Here is an 8,596-nt window from a genome sequence, read left to right on the forward strand (position 1 = left end):
ACATTTTTAAATCCTTAATTTTAAATCATTTTTTAAAAGCAGATAATACTTTTTTTAAGCGGACTTTTTACATTTGCATTTACTAAAACTGTAATCTTATGGCCGCACAATGTAACAGAATTTTATTTATTTATTTTGACAAAGTGCAGATTTTTGATGTGGACATTATTTACAGTTTTGGCCTGTTTTTTTCTTTTCTTTTAAATTAACATGTAAATATTTACTAATTGTCAGTTTAAAAAAAAAAATCATTGAAACCAACAAACTTCAATAAAGCTCTTTTTTTGCGTGTTTTTTTGTTTGTTTTTAAACAACCAAACATGTTGTGAATTTGTACTTTTTCTGCAGCTTTACTAGTTATTATCTGTCATCGCTGTAACAAACTTACATGCATTTTGGAAAATTATTACCAGAAACAAATGGAACAGAAATGCCAAAAGTCGATAAATGGTCCTTACGCTCACTGTGGGTGTTTTTCCTTATTATTTTTTCTATAAACAGTTTTTCGCATAAACACGACTGATCAGCAGCTTCTGTTATTGAGTTTGTCGTGAAAAAGCAGCTGACGTGTAAGAATAAATACGATTTTGCCTCTTTTGCACATTTTTCTCTTTTGTTTGTTTCTTCCTCCTCTTTGAGGTTTTTCAGTCGTTGCTAAACAAGACTAACTTTTTGTTTATTTATTTATTTTTATTCTTTGCCACAATTCACAAGTTTACTTGAAATTTTCATGACATTTATATGGCGGTGCACCTTTTGTCACTGACTCATTTCTCTTTCACCCCGTCTACCCTGCAGCCCGGTACAGGGCTCCGGTATACGGTGACTTTCTGTTACATTCATTCTGATTGTCTATCAGTGGGAATCCCCGTATGGGAGCAAGAGATTCAGTTATGAAATAAATGATCCAAATAGTAACAATAATAATATTAATAATTGCATACAAGGTTCTCGCCCGTTTCTCTGCTGCCTGAAGAAAATGATGCTGCAAATTGGGCCGATACGTTGTTTTCGAGGGTACGTAGCGGGAAAATATTTCACAACAAGCCCCAATGGAGTTTCAGTATTCGCTGCTAACACTGCTATTCGCTAGCGTATTCACTGCTAACCATTAGCAGCATTTGCTAAGACCCCCCGACGACGATGACGATGACGATGACGATGACCCTTCCCCCGGTGGGCTGTAAAGGAATCCTGGCGAGGACCCTGGCATATATCCCTGGTAATTCAAGCCAAAGTCGCGTTGAAAGGGTTAAATGAAGTAAAATTAATTGCTATACACCACAAAATGTACAAAACGTGATCTCAAAAGTTGCCACATCTACCAGGTAAATGCTGTCGAGTCAGACGAACGTCGGTTACAGTAAACTCAGTAGAAGCTGCATTTCGTGTCATTTTCAGCTACTTCAAATTTGCAGTGTTTGTTTAGAGATGAGGCGTCGCTGGTGTAGGAGAATGTAATGTTGTTTTTGAGTTTTATCAGGAGAAACAGACAACTGTGGCTGTTGAAGGGCGTTTAGAAACATCATCCTTTGGGGCAGCGAGGCTCGATGAGAGTAAAAACAACCGTCTGCATGATGCTTGTTTATGTTGAAAGATTAGCCCCAGCATGGTGCAGGTAATAATATTTACACGTCTCCATCATCTTTAATGATTACCACCATGTAACCATAACAAATAGTGCAGCTCGCCTGGATGTTGATCCAAACGAAATCAGGACCACAACCTCAAGGTTCGGCCGGCTCAACGAGACGCCGAGGACGCACACATGGCGAGCACATTTCAGACCGCACCGGGTTTCATGTATCACCTCTGCAGACAATCGTAAAAATCTGGATTTTAAAGAAGCCGGAGGAACTTTTAAAGACGCTTTCCTGAAGCGAACGAGCCTCCCGACTGCACTGATCGCTCACATTAGCGGGACGGTAAACCTGCTGCGAGTTAGAGGTGATGTCTGGCCTCTGACTCGCTGACATCCAACAAAACGAGCAATAAAAGTGACGAGTCCTGAGCTTCTCCCGGAGGATGACTTCATCGCTCCGAGGTGTATCTGGAAACGGGCCAGGCGGCTTTCGGGAAGAAGCGTCAGTGCCGTGGCGGTTCCACGGCAGAGGAAAGGCCTGGAGAAAAGTGCGCTTCCTGGTGCTGAATGCTTCGCAGGAACATCCTTCCTCTGTACAGCGGCTCAGGGTTCCTGTTTTAAAGACGCCACCGCCGTTCATAACCTCTGAACTAGAAGAGCCTCCTCTGACCTGCAGCCGCCTGCAGCGTGACCGGGCTGCATCTCCGAGACGCTGCATGGAGCCGCATGACGCAACGCACATAATGTGGTTCAGCTGGTGTCAGAGCTCACAGCCTCGGCTCGGTTCTGTTGTTTCCAACAGTTTGTGTTGTTTTGTGTCTCGTTCATGTCTTTTATCTCACTTGTGTCTCATTTTTGACGTTCTGTCTTATTTTATGCTTGTTTCTGTAGTTTTGCGTCTCATTTTTTGTCGATTTGTCTCGTTTTTTGTTGTTCTGTGACTCGTTCCTTGTCAATTTGTGTCTTGTTTTTTTGTTTTGTCTCGTTTTTTTAAAAATTAATTGTGCTGTTTTTTTGTCTTTTTGTGTCTCATTTGTTTCATTTTGTGTCTTATTTTTGTCATTTTGTGCCTCAGTTTTGTTGTCTTGTCAAATTTTTTGTAGTTTTGTCTCAGTGGTTGTCGTTTTGTTTCTTGTTTTTCTACATTTTCTGTCATTTAGTGTCTCTTTGTGACAGCTGTGTGTCACATGTGGGTAATTTTGGAGGATGGATCACAGTATATTCATGTCTGGCTGCACATATACTTTTAATACATGGATTCTACTACAGTCAACAGTGACCTTTACTTTAAACCTGAACCTCTTCCAACCATAGCCACAGTCTCTCTCTAACTTTATCTGCTAGTTTTAGTCAGTTTAACCAACCGAAGCCCTCACAGGGGAGATCAGGAAGCCGCTGTTGTTTGTCATATTTCAGGAAGTCAAGCTGTTTTGTGTTGATCGGATCAGAAATGTCTCACATTTTGTTGTGTCGGTTTGAGGACTCGTGGCATTTCTTGCCATTTCCTCCGTCTCTGCTGTACTGAGCGTCCACAGGATCTGAAAACACTTTGAGTCATGCAACAGATGTTGTCACCCTCACCGAATGATAACAACAGTAATGATTAGAACTTTATTTAGATACTGAATAAACTTGATATTAAAATACAATGTGGGATAAAACTAATCAGGCAAAAAAAAGAAAAAAAAATGCAGGCAGACCAATATAACAAATAAATCAAGGTGTTTTTCTACTTAGATTTTTGATTTCTTTCCAGACCTGACTCCTCTCTGGTCTGTGAAAACACTTCCTGCAGCTCAGCCGAAAAAGTGCCAGAATTTTTGCCGCGTGACCGTTGGCCGCAGCCGAATCACTAAAGGCTTCACGGTTGTGCTGAGGAGCTCAGAATTTTTTGTTTTTCAAAAAATCTGGTTCGAATAAACAGTTTATTTTTGGCAAATTTTTAAAGAGACACTTTTTAAATTAAATAATAATAAATATGACTGATTGGATCGTAAGCCTGAATTTGTTTGATTAAACGTTAAACATGATTATTTCAAGGACTGTTGAGAACTTGGTAAATGGTTTGATTCTGAAGAAAACATACCTTTCAAACATTTAAAGGTTAAAGGCAAAGGATGCTCTCAGCACATTTGATTTAGTTTGATTCGAAGTTATATTTAGTGACTCAAATTTTGGCAGTTAATCCGTTTTTATTTGTGTACGTTCGTGCTTTTTCATATTAGGATTTTTTTAAGGAACGCACACAATAAACAATAAAAATCACTGTTTATTTTTCTTGGCGTGTGGTTTTCTCACACCCACAGTCGTTCATCTTCGCTTGAAACTCACTAAAATCATGACTAAAGATTAGAAAACACCATTTTCACTCCCTGCAGAAAAGCGAGTGTTCATGGTTTCAGAACTGGCAGCCGTCAGACATCATGTGGCTGCAGATCCGACATGGTGGCTGATGATTAACCAACCAACCGACCCCCCCCACCTCCTCCCCTCCGTCACCACATGTCCCAGCATGCTTCGCTCTCCGACAGCAGCTGGAGACCAGACCTCACCGAGGTTTCCACGACAACCGAGCTGCTCGAGACGAATTACAGCGCGTCTTACGGGGATGCATATGTAGGAACACGCGCGCGCTCACGGCCCATTAGTCCGATGAGGCACGGCGTCGGCGAACACGAGCCTCACGGAGGAACAAAGACGAACACGCGAACCGGGCAGCCGAGCGGGGCCTTTCTCAGTGATTTGTACGGGAGTGAAAGGAAATCTGGCAGCAGATGCCGAGTGGTGGGGAGGTCAGCGGAGAGGGTCTCCTGCAGCCGGCATTGTCTGAGAGTGCTGCTCGGCACGTGTGCGGAAACAAAAACTCCCATTCAGTTTATCCTCTGGAGCCCCATCGCAGGCTTTCAGAAACCTCAGACGGGTCCAGAGACGGGACGAGATGAAGGGAGGGTGACAGGAAGCATCAGGGAGCTGCAATATGTTTGTAGCTTTGGATCACGATGGAAGAGAAATGTGGGGACTTTTGCAATAAGTGATAAAATTACAGTTAAAAAAATAAATAAATCAACCTGTGCCTTTAACCCTTAAATCCCTTTCAACCACAAAACCCAGATTTGAAAGGTTTTATTGTTAAAAAATAAGAAAAATTGCCAAATCGACGCCATTTTTCATCAACAAATAAAAGGAAAAATGTCAAGGTTTTGAAAATTAAATAAATTTCAGCTCACAATCGTCGTATTTTATCAAGTCTCTTTGAAAATTTGCCCAAAATAAACCACTTTAATCTACATTTCATTTAAAAATCTGCAAAAAGAGTTTTCTTAGACTTTTGTAATAGCTGCTAACATTTTCGTTACTGAATGTACCTTCATACAAAGTGCAGCAAACAGAGAAAAATCAATCTAATTTATTGAGAGCTTGCTTTGCCTTTAACCCTTAAATCCCATTCGAACTCTAGAGTTAAGTATTGCCGGCAGTTTCCTGCTTTTACAGGTTCTGGCTGATAAACAAAATTTAGTTTAGTTAGCAGTTAATCCATATTTATGTGCACACTTGACAATAGAATTTTTACACGTGACTATTTGAAGGACTGTTGGAAGCTTGATGTGTTTATTGGTGATAAATGGTGAGAAAATTGACCAAATTTAAGCTGACAGTCGGCAAATTTCACAACAGCTTTTTAGGTAGAAGTTTCAAATTTCATCAGCTTTGGGCTTAAGAAGTTAAAAATAAGTCTTACACCAGCTGCCAGTTAGCTTAGCTTAGCTCTATTAGCATATGTACTCAGCTAATGTAGCCTATAGCACCACCTTCTGCTGATATGTTACGGCCTAGCGGTTAATGGAAACAAGCGTGATTTGCTTTTTTTTTTTTTTAATTCTTTGCCACATTTTACAAGTTCACTTCAAATTCACTTGACAATGACATGAAGACACAGCTTGTTGTTACAAATTTGTTATTTACTCACCGATTTACAGTTTTGACCTGATGAAAGTATCCACAGAGTCCACGATTGTCCAGTTTGGGCTCACGGTTTTGCTTTTCAGATGGGAATTTCAAAAGGCCTAAGAGGTTTTATATATATATATATATATGTATATGGTTTTAACTGGTAGCCTGTTAGCTTAGCTTAGCTTAGCTTAGCTTAGCTTAGCACAAGGGCTAGAAAGAGAGGCACACAACATCACAAAAGTCACAAAATCTGCCTGTTAGCATGTGGAAAGCTCAGTATTTATCGTCCATCTCTGGTTGTTGATTTATCCATTAAATAACATCTGGTTGCATCAAGTTACATGATGAAAATATGAGCATTAAGAAGGTAAAACCCCACAAAAGCTGCTGCTACAAGTAGAACGAAGCATTTAGGTGCAAATACAAAAGTATTAGCAGCTAAATGGACTCCAAGTAGTTGAAGTCAAATCACTAATCAGTGATTTTACATGTAAAAAATAAAAACAACTTGATCTCAAAAGTAAACCACATCTGTCAGACACATGCAGTAGAGTCAGTAGTCGTACAGTGTCGGTGACTGATACCTACAACGCTGTCGTTTGCAATATGAGCAGAACCTCAGATGGAGTCAGAAAGAGGACGAGACGAAGGAAGTGAACGGGAAACATCAGGGAGCTGTAATTTTTTTTTTGTGTGGAAAGTGACTTTGGATCATTATGTAAGAGAAAATGAGAATAAAGAAAAGGGGGTAAAGGTGAGAGATAGCGGGTAGGGGGCATTTGCACAGCCTGTGTAGCGAGCGTCGGAATAATGACGGTCTCCTCCTTTCATAAATCCTGCCTTATTGCAAATCTCCTTCTGTCTATTCTGAGACATGCCCTCAGCAGGTATTCCAGATAACTACACTCTTTAGTTATTAGCAAAGGTGAAAGTTAGTTTGAGGGCATGGGATGTCTGGTGTAATGTGGTACTTTTCATCAGAGTTGGAGCAGGAGAAGTGGGGAGGTGATAATTAGATCTGTCACTCCGCTTTAATATCTCTCGGAGCCGCTCGGCCTTCGGCTGCGTTGTTGCAAAGAAACGCCTTATTGTCTCCGGAGCCGAGGATCTGGAAGAGGCTGTTTCAGGCCGATACGACGCTGCTGCGAAATGTGCTGGTGAGGAGTGACGGCTTTCAGTGGGGCATCGCTGCGGCTATCAAAGGATTTGAATTATCGATGAAGCCGGTAATTTAATACAGAGTATGTTGCTCGGCGAACGTACGCTGCTATACTTTCTCTGTAGGTGCAAACAGCTGAGTTGCTGTCGAATAGTAAAAGAAAAACGTCATTTTACACCTTGACACTTCACACAAAGACCACCGCGGTGCTGAAACTTTGCCAATTATGGGACAACAAATGCTCTCTAATGTTAGATGGTTGAAGAACTGATGTGTCCGATGCTGAAGGGGATAAGAAATGAAGCCGTGAATCACCTTTTCCTACTCTGATTTGGAGTCTGTTAACATGTTGTGTGTAGTCCAAACAAAAGCTAACGAGCAAAAACAACACATTGTGGTTTCGCTTTGGGCTCTACGTGCCAGACTATTGCATCGTACGGATTAAACAAACGAGATATGACAATGGTAATTAGATGGCCTTAGTGAGGTGCTGGTAAGTGGATTTTGTAGCTGCTGAACGGAGCTGTTTTCAGTCTGTTTGCTACGTGAAGCTAAGCTAACGGCAAAGACTTGTTGGGACATTTTCGTCTGGCGCAACAATTCATGCCGCTTCTATAGCCGAAAACATGTGTCCAAAGAAGAAAAAGCTGAGATTTTATGAGCAAAGTCATTGTTTCCTGTAGCTCTCCGCTCTCCTACAGGCAGGACTACATGTGGTTGTAATTCGTCCCAGAACAGATCACTGAGACTTTTAAATTGCAATTCCCATCATGATGGGGTGTTTATTGTTCATTACATTAGATTAATACGGGACAGCTGCTGCATGAGGAAACATATGAATCCGTTTGCATGGATTTTCGGCGCCATCAATCAGCGGCCCTGCTGGTTTAGTGGTTTCCAAACCGAACCCTCTGTGAATCAGCACACTATATCCGTCTTGACACACTGGCTCATGTCACGTTTGGCAAAAAAAAAGACACTTCCAGACACGGAGACAGATTACCAGAGCTTTCTTTTATCCGTTTATGTGGCTCCGACTTTATCATTCCACTCATTTATCACATTTACAACCTGTGTTCGTCGCCTCTCTCCAGGTTTTAACGCTGCGTTTGATCCTCGAGGAGCTCTGCTCGACTGAAAGGAGATCAAAAGAAAACGGAGTTCTTGAAAGTGTTGTGACCGTCCCATAGAGCTGGCGCAGCTTCGAATGAAAATCACCTCAATCACCGCTTGATATGTGCTCACTAAAACGATAGCCTTTTAATTAGACACAGGAGAGGCCGCCGAGATATTACCTGGGGCTAATCTGTTCCTCCTCTCATTTGGGACCAGAACAGAGCAGATTGAGGTAGTCTTCTTTTTTTTTTTTAGGGCATGTTTTCCTCTTGTTCCTACTGCTCAGACCTGAGAATCACTTTCTTTCGAGCAAAAGACACACAAAAAAAAACAACAACACATGAAGATGTCTCATGCTTCTCTCTAAAGAACTGGAGGGAAAGAGGAGTCACAGGATTCAGCTGAGATCTGGGAGCTTCAGGGTACAGAAGAATCATGGAGTCATGAGGAGCAGAGAGTTCGATGTGCTGCACTGTTCCACTTTTAAAATATGATTTATACAGCGCCCATAAAAGTATTCACCACCCCTGTGGGTTTCAACATTGGTTTGTGGTCAAATTAATTTGGCTTCTTGAACAATAACTTACAAAAACAGCATCTGCAAGGATTCCTACGGGTCAATTAATCAAAATGTAAAATAAGTATTTGCCGCTTGAAAAGTGACTCATCTAATTCAACTCAGGTGCAGCAGCTTGGTGCTAGAAGTCACACAGTTAGTGAAATAAATCATCTGAGTGCAGTGAATGGGTCTCAGTGATTGGAGAATAAAGAGAGTCCTGTATCTGGAA

The sequence above is a fragment of the Stegastes partitus genome, unplaced genomic scaffold (genome assembly GCF_000690725.1).
Source record: "Stegastes partitus isolate 25-593 unplaced genomic scaffold, Stegastes_partitus-1.0.2 Scaffold141, whole genome shotgun sequence".
NCBI classification, from domain to species: Eukaryota; Metazoa; Chordata; class Actinopteri; family Pomacentridae; genus Stegastes; species Stegastes partitus.